Source organism: Ambystoma mexicanum, chromosome 2q (genome assembly GCF_040938575.1).
Source record: "Ambystoma mexicanum isolate Mex_15411 chromosome 2q, UKY_AmexF1_1, whole genome shotgun sequence".
In the NCBI taxonomy this organism is placed as follows: Eukaryota; Metazoa; Chordata; class Amphibia; order Caudata; family Ambystomatidae; genus Ambystoma; species Ambystoma mexicanum.
Genome location: NC_090924.1, coordinates 13,024,843 through 13,041,226, shown reverse-complemented (window position 1 = coordinate 13,041,226; position 16,384 = coordinate 13,024,843). Strand labels below are relative to the sequence as shown.

The window sequence follows — 16,384 nt, the reverse complement described above, 5'->3', positions numbered from 1 at the left end:
AGTATTAGCTTTAGTCAAGGGCCTAAGGTAATCAGCCTCATCTCTCTGACACTCTCCGGGGTTCTCCTAGAGGTAACTAAGTCTACCAATCACCAGGGTTTCAAAATAGTACTTGATGGTTTTGAAGGTGCCAATATCAAACACTCTGGTTCTCTCCCTCCCTCTCCCTTTCTCCTTCTCCCATCCTGTCTCACTTCCTCCAGTTGTCTTCTCTCTCTCTTCTCACCTGTGCCTCGTATATACACACTCTTCTCTTCGAACACTATTCTCTTCCCCCTCCTCCCTCCTCCCTCAACTCTGCTGTCCTCTACACTCGTCGCTCATCTCCCCTAATTACTCTACACTCTTCTCCCCTCTCTACTCTACCCTCCTCTCCACTCGCTCTATTCTCCTCTCCTCCATTACTCAAATACACCACTTTCATTCTCCTACCCCCTTCTTACTTTCACTCAATCAATACATATACTTTCTTTCTATCCCCTCTCAGATGGTCCATTAAACAGTCATTCACAGCCTTTCAGTCAGGTACCTCTCACTACCAAGACCTCACCTGGAACAAACTCCAACACAGTCTCTGCAACGCTCTTCTCCACTGTCCGCCTGGTATATCAGTCTGCCTCCACTCTACCTAGTCTTCCCCTCAACACCGCTTACTTGGTTTGGTTTCTGCAGGTTTTCTATACCCCTGACTTTGCTTTCTGCATCTTTTCCATTGGTTGACCTTCTCATCTGATCTTTCGTGCCAGTCTAGTCTTACGAATGCCCCTGTGTTCGGCCACAATACCTGGAGGTGTTTAATCCCCCTTTATCCTTGCCCCCTTTTCTGCCCATTGCGTTAGCATCTGTCTCTCTAGTTCAGGGCTTGGTTGTTTGGCTGCTATCACTAAGGTATGGCAAGTCCTTGTTTGTTTGAAAGGGGTCACTGACTTGTATTGTTGCTCTCGGGTCACTCAGGAAGCCACCTGCTCCCCTCTGCAGAATGCGGTGACTTTTAGGTGCTGCATGGCCTTCTGGGTCTGGTAGTCTTGCAACAAAACACAAACAAATCTGGCCTTAATAGGGTTCGGCAGGCATTAGGTGACAGATAATGCTACCACTCTCAACTAAGATGGCACATGTAGGGGGCAGGGACTGGGTTCTCCCAAATCCCTCCTCTGGGGTACGGCTGGCTCTGGCAAACACCCTGGTACGCCTCCTGCCCCAGGTTAGAGGGGTCCAAATCCCCCTTGACAGGGCAACTCCTCATAGTGCATTTGCTTCAACCAATTATTGATTAACTCTTTGACCCAATAAGACATCTGCCGGGGAGTTATACCTTACTGAAGTCAGAGATGTCTAAGTTGAACTCTGTAGTGTTCCTGGTCCTAACTTAAGGATGCCCTGTTTCAGGTGTTAATACGAGGTGGCTCCATCAGGATTCAGAGTTAGATAGGCTTGTTGAGCATCACCTGTGAGTAGCAGGATGATGTAAGGAGCTCAGTGGTCTCAGGGCCACCCGGTTGTTTCTGCCACCTGTTTGTAGTTTACATAAAATGCGTCTGGGTCTTGTCCGTTACGTAATCTTTGTAGAACCGTAGATGGTTCTATGGGTTTCCATGTTGGCTCTGTGAAAGGCTACTAAGGTGTCCTGATGTATCATGGCCTACTCTCCCTTGTCCAGTGCTCTTAATAGTTCTTCCATGTTGCTGGAGATTAACTTGGCTCTTCTGGGGCATGATTCCTTGTCTGGTGGTTCATCTGGGGACTCTGGCATCTTCTTTCTCATCCCAACTAGGGGAGTCTCTCCACTGATGGAATGTGGGAGTCCAGTGACCTGCCTTTCTCTTTTTTTTTAAACAAACAATTTTTATTGTTTTTTTTACATACAACTCAACGGTGCATCCGCTGCAGAGCACGATGCAAACTCCCCAAACCCTTTGCACACTGAGCATCAGCAAGCTGGTTATTAGACAACATCACAGTCAGTATAAGATAATATCACATTTACATTTGCTTTTTCTGCTCTTTACCAAAAGGTGGCTATTTTAGCTAGGCAATTTGACCAGTCAGTGTGAGTCCTCACATTTTTGCCATATCTTTCTTGCCTTTTCCGGGAACCCCCTCGCAGTATACACCCTGTGTTCCATTGCTTTGCATAGATCAACTTCCGTCACCCATTGGTTGTAGGTGGGTGTCTCCTCCGACCCCCAAAGCTGTGCAATGTTCCTTCTAAATACTGCTGTGGCAGTTGATAGAAACATCTTTTCATATCGTGTCAGATCGCTTTCGTTATCTACCCCTAGTAACAGCTGCTTTGGCTCTCTTGGTATTACTTTGCCCATGATCTTGTTAGCTCGTTACAGCATACTTGCCTGTATTTTTGCATGCGGTCACACTCCCATATAATGTGAAAGAAGATGCCTTCTTCGTGTTTACATCGCAAACACTGTGGATCTGAGGTTTTGCCCCACCTGAAGAGCGCTACTCTCAGGTAGTATGTGTGATGTAGGATCTTATACTGGACAAGTCTCAGTCTAGATGAGATTTCTACCTCCCGTGGGTACATCAATGCGGTGATCCAGTCTTCTGGTTGCAGTGCCCCCAGATCCCGCTCCCATTTGGCCCTAAGGCTGCCTAGTTCCTTTGTGGCAAAGGAGGTGATTGTGTTGTATATGGTTGAGGTGACTTTGTGTATGATCTGTTCCGGGACTATGTTGCGTTTTATCGGGGTATATTCATGCATACTGCTCATGTCCGGAAGATGGGCTTGTAAGGCGTGTTTAATTTGAGTGTAGTGATAATGCTCCGTTGGTGGGAGAGTGAAGAGGGATTGTAATGATTCGAATGTGGCCATCTTACCCTCTCTAATGACATCCTCAATTTTCGTTATTCCAAGTGTTACCCAGGTGGGCCATTTGGGGAGCTTGTTTATTTCTGGGAGCTGTCTATTGTTCCATAGTGGTTGCTCGGTTGCTCAGGTGTCAGTTTTCATGTACTTGTGTGTTTCAACCCAGATACGTGATATGTGCGCTAGCATGGACAGGGGGGTTGTTCTGCCTTTGTCACAGTATAGGAGGTCATTGGGGGGCATTTTACTGTTGCCACTGATCGCCCTGATATGTGGTAGTGTTATGTTCCCATGCAGCATGTCATTCACTACCGCCATCTGGCTAGCCCAATAGTAAGTTTGTAGCCTGGGTAGTCCGATACCTCCCTCACAGACCGACCTCTGGAGCGTGGCGAGTGCTATACGCGGGTGACTATTACACTATAACAAGTTCCGCAGTGCGCAATCGATTTTCTGGAACTCGTGTCTTGGGATGTGTAGCGGGGCGTTTTGGAGGACATACAGGAAACTGGGAAGGGTGATCATTTTGAAAAGGGCTGCTCTTTCCAATAGAGTTAGTGGTAGCGAGGTCCAGTGGCGAGTGTCCTCTGTGAACCTCGTTGTGATGGGGTGTAAGTTTGTATGTATGTAGTTTGTGAGGCAGTTTGTGATCTGGATGCCTAGGTACTTAAATTGACTTGTTTCCACCTGGTATGGGTAGTTTGTGGGAGTTAAGGCGGTCTCCCTCCCTATCGGGAAGAGTATGGATTTTAGCCTGTTAACGCGTAATCCGCTGAAGGCTCCTTATCTCTCTAGTAGGTGTGTGACTATAGGGCATGAGTTGACTAGGTCTTTCAAGTAGATTAACAAATCGTCTGCATACAGTGATACCTTATCTTCCCAGGTCTTCGACCATCGGAAGCCCTCCCATGCCTCCGACTCTCTCAGTAGCACTGCAAGGGGTTCTATGGCTAAGGCGAAGATCATAGCTGATAGGGGGCAGCCTTGTTTCGTTCCCCTTCCTAGGGTGATGGGATCTGACCGCCATCCATTGACTCTCGTTCTCGCTGACGGGCAGTTGTAGAGGAGTTTTACCCATGCCATAAATTGGTGACTGAAACCCATGCGCCGCATTACTTCCCATATGGCCTCCCAGTGCACCGAATCGAAGGCTTTCACGAAGTCGATGGCAAGCAGTGCCAAGGGGCCTCGGAGTGTATCGGCTCTTTTCAAAGCTGAGTGCAGTCTGTATAGGTTCATTCGTGTTGACCTCTGCGGCATGAAGCCGCATTGGTCTGGGTGAATGAGGGATGAGATGTCCTTTTGTATTCTATCAGCTAACACTTTTGCTAGAATTTTTGTTTCACCATTTATGAGGGAGATGGGTCTATATGAACTACATTCTTCAGGGGGTTTGTCCGCCTTGGGCAGCACTATTATTGTGGCTTCCCGGAGGTCTGGGGACAGGGAGCCGTGGTCACATGCATTATGGTACATGCGCAGGAGGTGCGGGGCGATCTCGTTTGCGCCCATCTTCTGCCATATCTCAATTGGGAAGCCATTTGGGCCTGGGGATTTCCCAGTTTGGAGGCCAGACATGGCTGCTATCACCTCTTCTTCAGTGATTTCTTACTACAGTAGGGTCTGTTGTTCGTTAGTGAGAGTGTGGAGAGTGATTTCTGTCATGATTGATCTGTCTATGGGGGAGATGGGTGCCTTGTATAGGCTTGCGTTGTATGTGGCAAAGCCTTCTGCTATGTCTCTATCTGATGTTAATGGGACAGAGTCCCCATTACTGAGTTGTCTGACTTGGTTGTGCCCCTCTATCCTGCGTTCCAGCCATGCCAGCATCTTGCTAGCTTTATCGCCTGTTTCATACACTCTAGAGCGTAGAGCTCTGTGCGCTTGCCTGGCATTATCCAGGGATACGTTTTGGAGGCGTTTCTGTACTAGTATTAGTTCCCTGTGTGTTTCGGGCGTGGCCTGAGACAGGCGAGTCTCCTCTATTTGTTGGACCTGCTGTTCTGCCTCTTGTAACTTGGCAAGGTGTTTCTTTTTATGTGCGGTAGTCCAGGAGATAATGCCCCCTCTCAACACTGTTTATAGGCTTCCCATAGTATGCCCGGGTCGGCTACGGTCCCTGTGTTTAGTTCAAAGTACGTTTTGGTGGTGTCTTGGATTCTTTCTACTAATCCGGGAATCCTAGGTAGTGGTTATTTAGGTGCCAGCCGGGGGGGGGGGGGGGGTCGGCCTGGAGGTGCTGATCTCTAGTATCAAAGGGGAGTTGTCCGAGATTCCTCTAGGGAGCAGCTGTGCCTTGCATAGTTTGTGCATATCTATAGCTGGAATGAAAAAGTAGTCTAGCCTTGAGAGCGAAGTATGGGCTCCGGAATGGTAGGAGTATTCTCTGCGCCCCGGATGTACAGTGCGCCAGGAATCCTGCAATCCCAAGGCACCCGCAAATGTGGCTAGTGTTGTGTTCGTAGCTGGGTTTCTACCTCGTGGATGCTTTCGGTCCAACTCTACGTTCATGACTTTGTTGAAGTCACTGCCTATAACCATGACATCTGATGTGTCACGGGTGATCAGGGAAGAAATGTCTGTGAGCAGCGTAGATAGCATGGTTGGTGGTGCGTATACCGCTAGTAGCGAGATAGATTGTTCCCATAACGTCCCTGTAATGTATGTGTATCTACCCCCCATGTCCTGGGTGACATTGGACAGGTGGAATGGTAGTTTCTTGTTTATTAGTATCAGTACTCCGCGAGAGCCCCTAGTGAAGCCAGCATGTATTGCTAGTCGGTAGTTTGTGCGTTTAAATAGAGTGCAGTTTGTTCCTGCCAGGTGTGTTTCAGTCAAAAATGCAATGTCAGGTGTGTGCCTGTTCAGAAATTGCATGACTAGGTGTCGTTTAATTCTGTTCCCTAGTCCATTTACGTTCCATGTCAGGAGGTTCCTGTGGGTAGTGTTATGTGAGGCCATGGTCAGCTCTGGCGGCAATATTGGGTGTCGTGGCATTTGTTATGAGCTGCTCTTGCGTACCTTGTGCCTTATTGGCCCTTCGGTTCTGACTTTGCCTGGTGTTCCTATTGAATAAACTATATTCAGGAGGTGATTCTGTGTTTGTGTGTTGGATAAGTGCTGTGCTTGATAGCTCCCTGGTTAGTCTATTCGGTTTGCTCTCTGTGCTCGCTGCCTCGAAACAGGACCTCCCTCCCCATTTCCCATTCTGTACTCCCCCCCCCCCCCACCAGAAGTACCTGTAGCCCGAACTGTGCGCCAACTGGGCACATAACCTGTAACAAAACCATCTGTGGAGATAGCGGGACGCTTACGTCAACTGCAAGTAGGTTTTCGTTGTTCTCTGGCGGCCACCAGGTTGCAGTCCCCTTACTTCTGCATTGTATGTGAGAGAGGGGTCATTGCGGCCAGCTTCATCCGGTCACTTCTCTGTCCGGGCTGTTTTGTGATAGTGCGGGATGATTGTGGCTACGTGGGCTCTGCTGCGGTGGTGAGCTATCCTTTTCCGGCATCCGCCTCAATGGCTCTCGTGGTGATCTTGGGTGTTCTGGACCGTTCAGAATTTGGGTCTCCATCCAGTCCCAGGCTTCCTTGGGTGAGTGGAACAGGTGGGTGATGCCTTTGTGGTACACTTTTAGCAGCGCTGGGAAGAACAAAGCGTATTTCATTGAGAGAGAGTGCAGCTTCTTTTTGATTGAGTCGAATGATTGCCGTGCTTTTTGTACCTCTCTGGTGTAGTCTGGATAAAAGCCGACCCTGTGGCCGTTGTATGTGATGGGCCATGTGGTGCAGGCCATTTGGAGAATTGCATCCCTGTCTCGAAAGTTCATGGGTTTTCCGATGATTGTGCGTGGCTGTGCTCCAGGGACGGGTCGGCCAGTCGGAACTCTGCGAGCTCGTTCGATGGAGAAGAACTTCGAGAATTTTTTGGGGGCAAATACATCGGTCAGCCAGTCTTGCAGAAATAGCTCTACGCTGGGGCCCTCTTCTCTTTCGGGAATTCCGAGGATCCGAATATTGTTTCTCATCGCTCGCCCCTCACTGTCCTCGGCTCTATTCTCAAGTTGCAATACTTTTTGGGTTATGGTGGCAAGCTGCTTCTTTATCCGCCCTATGGTGTCCTCCGAGTTGGAGATCCTCTGTTCGGCTTCCCCCATCCTCGAGGATAGGTTATGGCGGTCCTGCCGTAGGAAGGACACCTTTGCAGCCAGGCTTCCCATTTTCCCCTCGATGGACGTCCGCGACTCGTTAATGGCTTTCATGACGTCTATCAAAGATATATGGAGTTCTTCATCTCTCTTCTCCCCATTTTCAGGAGTTGTAGTTGGGGGACCCTGGTGGGGTCCGACCGTATATAGATCCATCTTGATTTGGAGGATCTGTCTCTTGGCTTTGTCCTTACCCATTGCGATGTTCAGGGCAAGGGGCGGTGTGACGGTGATAAGCTGTGATTCTTGGCACGTGTGGACCTCCCTGCGCCAGTGGTTGCCCTTTGGGGGCCCGAGGTTGTGACAGTGTTCTCCTCCGTGCGGGTTGCCGTGTGTCCACTTGTTATTGGTGCCCTACAAGGTAGGTGGGGGGGGTTTCCTTTTATTTTCTCCTGCTGGGATATCTCGCCTGGTTGCCGGGATGTTCTTACGTTGCCTTGCTTCAGAGCATCTGTGGGCTATTGTTGCACAGCCAAGTCTGTCGGGAGGTGTGCTGCTCTATTTTTCTCTGCGAGGGTAGGCTGCAGCTTGAGTGTGTGAGGCACAGCCTCCTGGGCGGCTTGTGTTAGGTGGTTCTGTGCCTGAGCTCAATTGCTGTGGGTTGAGTGCTGCCGGTGGCGACCTTTCTCACCCTCTGTTTTGGCTCCCCCTGCTCCTTACCCACGGCCCAGCGCCCCACTCGGGCCTGGTGTCTCAGACGTACCTTCTGCTCAGTGTTGGTCTGTTTCCTCCTGGGGCTCCAGCTCCGGCGACACTGCTTGTCTCTGTCTGCGTGTATTGGTGCACCCCCTCTTGGCTGCTTTCAGAGTCGTTGATGCAGCAGCGTTCCTCCGGAATACCTGCTGGTTGGGACAAGGGGGTGTGTTTGGGCCTGTAGTCTTTCTGCTTTGAGTGTTTCACCAGCCCCAGGTTCACTGGGGTTTCATGTCGAGTTGCGGTCCCCGTGGCCTTGTGCATTCACCGGTGTTCCCAGGCGGAGGTCTCCAGGCTTGGGAAGGATAAATGCCGGCTCCGACAGCCTCCCCGCCTGCTGTCTGTCCGGTGTGGTGGGAGGGGCGGTGTTTCCTCTCCGCCGCCTTCGGGATCTGCTCGGCGCTGGGTCTCGCATTGCGGTGTAGGCGGGCTGGTTTTGACCCTCCTCCGTGTGGTGGCACTCCTTCTTGCTGGCTTGCACGGTGCTTGCCGCTGACGTGTTGGCAGAGCCGCTCGGTGTGCAATGGTGGGGGAGAGTGTGCAACTACTCCCTTCAGGCAGATGGGATCCCGAGTTTGGGATTACTTGGGCATAGGCACACAATGCATCCGCTGCAGGTGCCTGAGCTCTTGCAGACAAGGTCCTCCTCAGCGACGCTGTCCAGGGTGGGGTTCTCTCAGTGTTGGGGAGGGATGGTAGCGGCGCTGTCAGCCTCGCCACCGCCTCCAGTTCAGTGTGTTGGGTGGAGCAGTGCGCCTCGCCAGCCCCCTCTGGTGCTTGGGTCTCTGCTGTGTTTCGCACCTCGGCGCAGGCAAGATGGCGCTGGGGGCTTCCCCGAGACGCCCCACTCCTCGCTTGTTTCTCCTCCGCCTCGCCGCAAATTGGGTGTGCCCCGATTCAAGGAGCGCAGCCCCCTTTGTTCTAGATGGCCGTATGGCTCACTGTGCCGTGGGTGGGGGAGGAGGGCAGTCGCCGCCACGTCTGGCTGCCTGTGACATACAGGCTCTCAATGCTGCGGCACCTGTTTAGCCTAATTGTGGCTTCCAGGCTCCGATTTTCGTCGGGGTTGGAGCTGCCAGGGCACAAGGTTCTCCGCCGCCGAAACGTTTTTTCCCCTAAAGTGAGTGCTGGGGAACAGGAGTTTCCAGGATATTCCTCACGGCCGCCGGGAGTTAGACTTTCCTAGGTCTTCATGCGCGGCTCACGCATGCACAGTGTGACCTGCCTTTCTCAATAGGTTTTTGCCAGCCCTCCCAGATCTTTTCCTGGACCAGGATTGTGATATCTCTTGGACATCTGCTTCAGTCAAAATAGCATCAGATCTGCCAGTTGTCTTGAGTCTTCTGATCCTCCTGGTGAAGTGTCTAGATCCAGAATTTCCAACCCATAGTTCCCAGATCTCTCCCTCTAGAGGCTTCCCAGCTACAGTCACCAGGAATTGCCTACCTCTGATCTTCCGTCCATTTTCCTTGTCCTTTATAGTGGGGCTCGAATGATCTGTGGAGAACCACTAGGAGACGGATTCAGGAATGACATGTTAAATATGCTTACTTATATCTAAAAGAACAAGCATTGGCAATGCCAACAGTTTTGGGTTTTTTGTATGCGTGGGAAAGGCATTTGCAAGGACCCGCTGTAGTGGTCTTAACTGGCCATCGATGGTAAGGGCTTCAAAATCGTGTGAGGACCTGGCATATGCCTAATACTAATATAGAAGCTAAAACGGTTGACTTCGCCAATGCTTGTATTTAACAGGACTTCAGTGAGGGACTTCCATAGTGCGTATAAATTGAGTGGCTGAAGGCACAAGAGGTTAAGACATTTTTACTACACTAGTAGCGCTTTTACAGTTCCAATTAAGTCATCAACTCTCAGAAGACACTGGCAGGCACTTGGAGCGCAAAGTATGATGGTCCGGCATGATAAAACTAGCTCAAGAGAAACCTGAAGGGTGTGTTTTGGGCGGGAAGGGGCAGGATGTGAGTGGGATTGACCATAGGGATTAGCATGGCCCTGGGCAGTCAATAGGTGGGTAAATAGCCAAAAACACCTACAACTTTTGGGTCCCTCCTCATATGCCATTCCCCCTAGCTTTACTCTAATGCAACATTTTTGGCTTATAGATGGTGCTAAAAAATTGCCAAAACTAAAAAGTGACTACAGTTCTACTTTACATCTCATGTACAAGTTAGATTGCATGGTGCTGCCACAGGTGCACACCTCCCAGTTCCTGTCGACTGACATTTTCGTCTGGAGGTAACTGAAGCCAATCTTGGAGTAGCACAGTTTATATATAAACCATTTCCGTATTGAAAGTCAAGGACTGCCTTTGTGGTTTTAGTATCTTTATATCAGTAAACCACAACAATTTTTCTGTAAATAGAACTTACAGTGGACTCAAAAATACTATGGGCCTCATCACGAGTTGGGTGCTAACCCCGGTGGCATTACCGCCAGGGCTATTAGCCCTACCGCCAAACCCCCCGGCGCTATTAGCGCCTGCCGTATCACGGGTTTGGCGCAACGGTAAGTCGCCATTCCCCATTGGACCCATTCAGGATTTCCCCATTCCCCATTGGGCCCAATGGGGAATATTCCGCGCTATTACCGCCGGCAGTATTACTGGTAATAGCGCCGAAAATCATCAAAATCGCTGCGGATTTGCCCCAGCTCAGAGCTGGGGGTAAATCCGCCGAGCCCATGATTTGGTGGACCCTTAAATGCAGCGGTAATAGTATTACCGCCGCATTTAAGGGTTACCACCAAACTCGTGATGAGGCAGAATATGTTTATTTATTATTATTTTTAATTATTTATTTGTTTTTGATTCTGAAAGTCTCTTTACACATTTAAACACTTTTTCAACAGTGTAATACAATACAGTCAATCAATTTACTTTAAAACTTTGCTAATAACAATAATAATAATACAATAATGACTTGTGATGAAGCACTGGGGCAGGTATAGTGGGAGTGAGCTAATAGCTTCCAGGGCCTAGGTGTTAGAGTGCTGTGTGAGTGTTTGTGTTCATTGTGGTCATATCAAAGGCACATCGCCCGAGTGACTGCACAAAACTGGGTTCCATAGCGTGGGACGTTGTTGGTGTGACACCTTCTGCAAACCGGTTCTAAACTTGATGTCAGTTAAAACGCAAATGAGCTCATATTCCCTAAGGAATGGGGCATTGCATTGCTATATAGTGAAATCGGCACTCACAAACGCGTAACTGGGTCAGATTACACCTATAACTCAAACGATTGCCCTACCCCCGCACAAAGGATGTCTCTGCCACTGTCTGACACAGCAATCATGCAGCTAACCTGCTTAAATACAATCAGCAATGTGAAATAAAATTCTCAGCACGCAGAGGGTGCGTCAGAAAAGGTTTGTAAGCACGCCTCACCAGATGTAGAGACTTTACAAAACCCGAATATAGGGAAGCAGCGAATTTTCTTCTGCCCGGGTGTCAGGATCCAAGAGCGCAATATAGTAGTGGTGGCTTGACACTTCGTGATGCAATTTAGGCTTTCTGACAATATACCCCTCAAGTGTACCTAAGGACAGTTTGAGGTGAGTACTGCCCGAAATAAGGTACACCCTGGTACTCCAACAGCTGGCTGCAACAAAATTAATCGGGCATTAACATGAAGCTAAATGCAATGGGAACTCCAAAGCAAGATACTGAACTGATAACTCACAAACAAGAAAATCAGACTGGGACCGAATGTTCGAAGTTAGATCAATGAGTACCCTGAAAGCAAAAAGGACCTATTACCAAGAGTACAGGAATAACAAGGAAGGAACAACTAATAGTCTTGTGTTTACCAAATGAGTGTTCTGGATGGTCGCTGCAGAAATGTAGGAAATGAGTTGGCAGTCCGGGAAACACAATGTCTTTGGTTTTCCTATACCCCCCGACACGAGGACACCTAAAAAGTTAATTGATCCTGGCACCGTTGCGCTGCTGTTCTTTAAATCCTGCGCCGATGAGCCAATGTCCTTTGGTCCTTGCGCCAATGTGCGGTAACCCTGAATGTCCGAAAAAGTCTTTTGACAGTTCCAGAAAGAAGATTTGACACAGGTAAGACTTGTGGGATGAAGAGGGTGTAATCCGTGGACGTTCCGGGTTTTGGTAAGAGCAGGTAAGACTTGGATGGTTAGACGAATGCAGTCCGTGGCCGTTCCGGGTCGAGTATGAGCAGGTAAGACTTGAGGGTTTAGACGAATGCAGTCCGTGGCCGTTCCGGGTCGAGTATGAGCAGGTAAGACTTGAGGGTTTAGACGAATGCAGTCCGTGGCCGTTCCGGGTCGAGAATGAGCAGGTAAGACTTGAGGGTTTAGACGAATACAGTCCGTGGCCGTTCCGGGTCTGGTAGGAGCAGGTAAGACTTGAGGATTTAGACAAGTGCAGTCCGTTGCCATTCTGGGTTGCGTAAGAACAGGTAAGACTTGAGGATTCAGACAAATGCAGTCCGTTGCCGTTCCGGGTCGAGTATAAGCAGGTAAGACTAGGTAGCAATAACTAGGAGGAAGGAATGCAGGTAACAAGGCGGGCCGGGGATACAAGAAGCCAAGAAAACAAGATATGAGGTAAGGAGCTTTGGAATTAGACAAATTCAGAAGTGCCGCCGTGCGTGGAGGCGCGGCTTAAATACAGGTCACCTGAACTTACGCCCGGGACGGTGCCGTAGACCTGAGCGTCTATGTGAATACCATGGCTGCCAGCATTTCCACGGTAACCCATAACGTTCTGCAAAAGGACGTGCAAGAAACAAGTGAGAACGGGTCTGAGTCATAGCAGAATTTGGACCCAAAAACGTTGATTCCCCTGGGTTTACTAGACAGTTTGTTATTACGTGAACTCCTCCTCTGATTATCCAACGGGGCATACAATGGAACCCTGACACCGGGTACCCACCAAATGACAGGAGAAAATGTATCTCAATCCCCTTCTCTGTTCACTTCAGAGGCACCTGACCACAAACAATTGGCCTCGCAACTGGATCTATCGCTGCAGGATTTTTCACATGGCAAAGAGGGATTGATAAACATGCCTACCTCAATTCAAGACTACCCTAACACGCCAGACTCTGATCTTCATGACTTAAGCTTTATGGCAAACTCCTTTGATTAAATCGCAGAGAATTTCGAGAACAACACGCCCTCTTAACTGCAATGTCTTCGAAATTTGCTTTCCTGGAGTTCTTTTTTTTTTATATGGAAAAGCTCAGCCTACGGCAGACAAAACAAGTACTTCGGGCCAACCCGAGCTTCAGCAGGGGGAAGTGGAGCTAGTCATAAATATCACTACTGATATTAGCCCTCAAACACAAACTACAGATGCTGCTACTAAACCCCCTCGAAATATAGCGATAAATTAGGTTGAAAAAGAAACGCATCTTGAATCCCTGAAAATTAAGAAATCAAAAAAACAAAAGTTCCCCCAAAATTAGTGCGTAGTCGATCACGTAGCTTTATGAGAAATCTGTGGAGGATACAAAGCCTCCTCCCTGCAATTGAGGAGGACAACACGTGGGTCAACTCCAAAACTACAAAATCTGACCGAAAGAAAACCTGTAAATCCACCTAGAAAGGTAAACAGGAAATCAAAGAAGCAAGCAAAAAAAATCAGCAGAAGTTCAGAAGGGTCCTTTGTACAGATTTGTAAAACCTGTACAAAAAATATTTGGACCTTTGGATCAACCTATTATGGAAGTTTATTTGGACATGGAGAGTCTGGGCGAACCAGCAGATTTGAGCTTGGCGTGTATGGGTGAAAATTCACCTACTTCTGCGCTGATAAATGTTATGATCTCGGTAGTAAGGCAAGAGCTGGAAAACCTTGAGGGAAATCAAGAGGACTTGCAGAGAAGGGCCACCAAACCGCCACCTACACTGAAATGATGTGGCCTGGAGCCCAAATTAACCCTATAAAAAAAGTCCTGATAAAATGATCAAGCTGGAGGAAGATGTCTTGCCTATTAGATCAAAGGATGCCAATTCCCAACATGTGGGCGAGGGCAGATCATTCTTCCCTCGGGTATCGCTGTCTCTCTAGAAAAATGGCTTGATACACAAAGGGACTTGGAGCAGCAACCCTTTTTCACATTAGAAGAGAGAAGGCTAAAACTGTCGGAGGCTCAAAAGGTTTCCCCAAACGGAGCTGAATCTCCTTCAACAAGGATTTACATGCTTGGGCCAGCTGAAGTGGGGGTTTGGGTATCATTAGTCAATGCACCTCGTCCAGTAGAACAATCAAATGTCCTAAACGAGGAACACTTTTCCTACACAAAAGCCAAACTACTAAAGGAAGATTCTAGCCTGAAGGTGTGCCCTGGCGTAAACCACAACTTAAACCACACAGAAAAAAAGGCTAAATGAAGAAAGGACCAGGCCCTTTGCATCAATAGAGCACTCCTTGACCCTGATCAAGGTGTTTCCAAACAGGGACTCCCTCCCACTAAATCGCCCTCAAATTCTTGCCTTGTTCCCGGAGATAGCAAGCTTAAGATTGATCTCTTCAGGTGACATTGCATTGGGGGAATTCCCAGTGAAGGGCAGACTAAGCTTGGCCAAACTTCACTTTTGCTCTCAAATGATCAGGGCCCTTGTTTTGTCAGAACTAGAGTCCTTCTTATCTTTGGGGTATGATGTGGTGCAGCACTTAATAGATCCAAACTTGCCACCAAATAAGAGCCCGTTGCTTGAGTCGCCTCGTCCTTTCAAGACCAATTATCATTGAACCCACTGTCTATAGTAATAAACACTCAAGAGCAGGGAAAGCGCAGAATTGTAGAGACAAATCTACCAAAATTTCCGATCGATTACGACTGGTCTATGTTTCTTGCAACATTACACACGGGGGCCAAAAATCAAAACTCTAGCGGATGATCGTCAGCATTTTGTTTGTCATCATGGAACTGCAGAGGTCACAGATATTTAGAGACAGACTTTTTCACTACCTAAATATGCTCTCTTTTGTCTGCAGGAGACATGGCTAACTGTTTGCCCATTAATAGATGGCTATGTGGTCTTAGCAGTGGACGCAGCCCAGCGCTGTTATGTGCTTTGAAAAACAGACTGGGGCTAATAATGTCGACTATAGAAACAAGAAGGAGAGCCATTCAGATAGTAAGGGTGGTAAATGAAAGCAGAATGTTGCAATGCCTCTGCTGTTATGTTATATAATCTGCAATCTGTGATATATTTCTTGCAGGATTTGCAGCCTTGGTGGCAAAAATCTTACAAGAGGATGCAGAAATAATAGTACTGGGAGATTTTAACTGTGAATGCTTAGATGTCAAATGGTATAGTATAAAGAATGGTCGTGGGGCATCTCTGATGGCTTGGAATAGGGGGAGGTTGGTAAGGTCTGAAATGAAGGCCTGGGATTTATTTTTAGGAAATCGAAATCTTAAGGAGGATAACCCACCTGGATTTACTTGGACTAACGGAATCTCGAAATCCACATTAGATTACAAATTTATGTCAATCTCTGTGGCTGAAATGTGAGACTTTAAAGATGATCGCTCTGACCTCTAGCGATCACCTTATGCTTACCCTGTCAATTAAATATACCTTAAATACCTCAAAGTGTAAATCCCCAGGTGCTAGTGGACGTAAATCCAAGAAACTATGCATTAGTATGGAAGCCAACTTTATCGCACCGATTTAATCAACAGATTTTTTTTGGGATCAAATGAAGAGAAAGATCTCCCAAACCCAACCCATATGATAGGGCTATGCACTTGGCTTCATCTAATCTCTATAAGCCAAGTGGAACAAAGGGTGGTCCTAGACGAAATAACAATAAGTGCAGACATAAATACGATACACTATCGGCAGAGAAAAAGAAATAATTAAACAAGGCATTAAAAAAACTTGAGAAAACATCCCTCAGAGTATGAAACTGAAGCACGAACACTAAGATTCAGGTATAAAAACTGGGTAAGAGGCCATCAGTTCCTGCTCTACTTAAATGACTCTGAGGTGATGCTACACTCAATAATTTGTTAAAACTCGGTTTCCTTCTGGAGACTGATAAAGGATCCATCAAACCAGCCAGACTTTCAGTGCCAGCCTATCCCGTCTCTGGCATGGGAAATTCATTTTAGTAAACTTTATAGCTCACATGAGGGGGTGGAGGAAAAAATGGCATCAAACAGTTACTAGTTAAAAGAAGTAAAGATAGACGTGGGAAATTAAATTCTAATTAAATTGTTGGAATTAATCAATTTCTTCAGCATGGGGTCTGGCATGGATTCACATGCTCATGAATATTCCCGGTCGTCAGGCTGGGAATCCTCGGTAAAGAAAAAATCAGTATCAGTTACGTTTCTGATCTTTCTTAGTAGTAACCAATCACTGGTCTCTGGGTCATACTGCCCCCAGCCAATGACTGCCCTCTCCCTAAGCCCCTCCCCTGTCAACCATCCTCAGATTTTTACTGCACGTTCAAGTGTTGGGAGTTCTCGTGCTATAGCTCTCGAACTTTTTCTGCGTTTTGCACTTTTTCAAAGAGTTTAATTCTCATTTTTCGGTTAATCGAGCCTCAAGCTCCACCGTTTCTACTTCCGATCAACGGAGACCCGTTTCAGATTTTTCTACGTCCCTCAAGGACGAAGTTTTTCATTGAGTTATGCTTCTTGGAAGATTC

At 47.8% G+C, this 16,384-nt stretch overlaps 1 protein-coding gene across 3 annotated transcripts in view; it reads left to right on the top strand.

Annotated features, from left to right (window-relative positions):
- LOC138569113 (cyclin-dependent kinase-like 4) overlaps nucleotides 1–16,384 on the top strand; it is a 1,540,933-nt gene that overhangs the window by 926,502 nt on the left and 598,047 nt on the right. The window lies entirely within an intron of this gene.